Here is a 3899-nt window from a genome sequence, read left to right on the forward strand (position 1 = left end):
TCTAAAAACTATCATAAGTTATTTAACCTAGTTATTTAGCCAAGTGATTACTTAGGTAAATTATTCAAAATTTAGGTTAACACAAGTAAATCATATCATGTAAAAAATGTGGAAAATAAAGAACACAACGATATGATAACCCAAGCAAACCAAACAGGTAAAAAACTTGGGGATGATTTAACCTAGCTATCCTCAGGGTAAAACAGATCCACTATGAAAGAATTGAAGTTTTACAATAGCGACTTAGACCACTAACATCCTATTACTACCTCAAGTAGAAAACTTACTACCACGACCACATGACAGTTCCGAGTCCACGAACTACTTCTTTCTTGGATTCACAGCAACCACAAGTACTCCCACTTGTGTTTTTCTTTAAGTGTTTTATGCAGCAACTAAAACGATCACCAAGCTCTCGACATCAATCTTGATCTTAATAACCCTAAGTGTGTATGAAGGCAAACACCTCTAGATCTCACAAGAGATTCACACACACATCATATCATCCACCTTAAAACGTGGCTAGGGTTTTTCCTTTTATACTTAAGGAAAAACATAAAACCCTACATGTTGTATGGGCTTGGGCTGAGTTGCAAATTCTGCAGAAAAAAAAAATCTGCATAAGCTTTGATCGATTGAGTCTAATTCTCGATCGATCGAGTTTTGTAGAAATTGAACAGTAATTTTCTACAATTACTCGATTCTAACATTACACAAAAATCACTTTGAGCAGCCTAAATCTAGACTCTAAGTTTTGATCATGGTTTGCCAGCATTACACATTGAAGTTCTAATACATTTAGATCCTAAATCCTAGAACCTAAGAAATAATAACTCCAATGCGAGAGTTGCATCTAAAAAGTTTTAGATGCAAAAGGCTCGATCTAATTGAGTCTTTCTGACATAGTTCTTGTGCTTCATCTCTCAATTCTTTGTGACCATTCTTCTTTATTGTTTTTGTTTTCATTTTTTTTTTTTTTTTTTGGATTTGCATTGCATAACATTCATGCATTTCATGTTAGATTTTTTTTTGTTAATTCTTTTTTTTTTTATCTTTTTTTTAAGGAAAAGGAAGGAAAAATGTGTTTTGCTTTATTTTTCTTGGATTTGAAATCAAGGTTGGCCATATTATCTTTACATAACTTGTTTATGTACCTTGTTTAGCTTGGATGAGCTTATTTTATTGCACCTTGTTAGTTTTAGCTTTGTAGTGCATGTTGTGTGGGAGTTGTTTATAGTTATTAATCACATGATCTTGATCTTGAAGTCACATGTTTTTGAGTGTAAGGAATAAAAAATCCTAAGAGAAATGCATAAATAACCATCTCACCACTATTTACTAGCCAATCATGAAAACCATAGTGCATATCATATGATTTTGTATTTGAGAAAGTGTAGCACATGCACAAAAAGAACAAAAGTTGTAGCCTCAGCTTATAATAATAAAATTGGTGTGTACATTATTGTGATATAATAAATTCACATTGAAATAAAATTGGTGTGTAAATTATGAGGCAAAACAAGAAACTTACATGATTGCAAGCTTGTTTTCTAGGAGATGTAAGAGTTATATGATGTAACTCTTTAGGTGATAGTCACTTTCAAACTTATGTCATGAATTTTGTAGAAAGAGTGATTGATCACTATTTACTGATCACCTCACATGTATCTCAAGTTATTCTAGTTGTACATACTACACAAGTTATTCTTTGCTAAATTTAGTACATTATAACGTGTGTGATCTTGTTGTGGCCATCTAAGATTAAAATTTCCTTGATTTTAATGCAAAATATGTTTAGTGTTTGAGCTTTGAGGACAAATTGATTGAAAATCTTGTTTTGGAAGATCTAGGTTGAATTCAAGTGTTTTGAAAAACTTTTCATCCCATACTCATGCATTTTATTCATAAAACATTGTGCTTTGAGGAGATTTTGCATTTAAATGCTCTATTTTTCAAAAATATGTTTTTTCCAGATTTTTGATCGATTGAACCTGTTGCTTGACTGATTGCAAATGCGATAAAAATTTTGGTTACAATCTGCCTAACTCAATTGGTGCTCGATTGGTGTTGGATCAATCAAAATTGATTTTCGATCAATCGAATCTAATTTTTGACCGATCGAAAATTGTTCAAAGAGTTTTTTAAAAGAAGCTTTTCTCACATATTCTTCACTTTATTCAAACTTTTCAAAAAGCTTTTTGCTCTCTCTCTCTTCGTCTGATCCAGTTCAAGTCAATTTTTGTCGTTTTCTTCTTATTTTTTCTCAAGGCTTTTTTTCTTCAAGTGCCGATAAGACCTTTCTACCCCTTCTTTTTCATTTCATGCAGACACATGAGAAAATTCAGTAATTCAAGGCTTTATATAGTACTTAACTCAATTGAGATATTTCTTTTCATTTTATGAATGATGGAAGTATTTGTTTTGCCTAATTTATAGTGTAATGTACCAAGTTTCTTCAGTCAATTTTCTTAATCCTCTTATACTTTTAAGGTCTATTTTGGAAGATAATTATGGGTGGAAAAAGCTTATAAATAAAGGGGTTCACACATTGAAGTAGCCACAATATCAGTATATGTCTTTAGTAAATTATGGCATATGGTTTTGCTACATTTTGAAAGTACTACAATTTGCTAGTGGGCATGATATTCTATTTTTGTTTTAGACTTTTTAGGTATTTGGGTTACATTAGGTTATGATTTGATTTTTTTTATTCAATTTAGCTTCTCAGTATACTAAAAACTTTTGCGAGTATTTGATTCAATTAATTTTGTGTTTGATTTTGGTTTAGTTTTAGGGTATTTATAATTAGTTTTGGATAATCAACGTTTATTTCTCAAAATTGGCTCTTTAAATGAAAGATGGCAGTGTATTATGGCACAATTTTAAGCCAAAAGAAGAGTTAAATAGACCTGTTCTAATAGATGGGTTCGTGCTCTGCACCCGTCTCCTTTCTCTGGCATCTGCTGTTTGTATTTGTGCTCTTCCCCCATCTCATCTTTGCAACATATACGGAAGGTCCGCATCATCTCATTGTTTCTTCTCCTATTCGAATTAGCATCTTCAATCTTCAATATATTAATGTTTTAACTTAAAATCTAATGCTTATACTTCAATTGTTTTTCTTCTTGGAATATGCTCTATGCAGTTTATGAAATATTCTTTGTGCAGTTTAGAGTTTATAAATACAAAAACCCACAGAAAAAGTAATGTGAGAGAGAGAGAGAGAGAGCATTAAGTATGATTTTTGTTTGGGTATTTGGTTGGATTTAGGCATTTGGGTTAGATTTGGTTTTGATTCAGGTATTTGGGTTAGAAAATTAGAATTTGTTTTGTTTGAGTATTTGTTTTTGTTTTGGATATTAGGAATTGAATTTGCTTTGGGGCTATTCTGTAATTAAGTTTACAATCTGGATAGTGAGGGGACAAAAGATTTCAAAGCGTGGCCTCTATTGGATGTTTCTTTACAAATATCTTTTCTTAATTTTCAAAAAATATAATTGCTTAAGTGTATATTGCCACAAAGATTAATTAATCTTTTAGATGACTCCTGGAAGTAGTGAATCCAACTCTTAAAAATTGTGTTTCTCCTCAAAAAATCTAAACATGTGTGCATTATCAAGGATTGATTTATTTATGTACAACTTGCCTAGTTTTGAAACTCATGGATATATGACAAAAATAAGGATACGATTGAGTGTTTGGTGATAGATGATTTTATATATTTCTTGACAGTTTTTTTTTTTAGTTCCATTGATGTTATAATAGGATGAAAAATGAAATAGTTGGGTATATTTCTAATCAATTAGCTATAGGAAAAAAATTTTGATTAATTTTTTCCAGTTTAGTGGTACTATCTTAATATCTTTTGGGTTTGTTTATAGTTTGTGAAATTTCTTTTG

Source organism: Quercus lobata, chromosome 6 (assembly GCF_001633185.2).
Source record: "Quercus lobata isolate SW786 chromosome 6, ValleyOak3.0 Primary Assembly, whole genome shotgun sequence".
Lineage (NCBI taxonomy): Eukaryota > Viridiplantae > Streptophyta > Magnoliopsida > Fagales > Fagaceae > Quercus > Quercus lobata.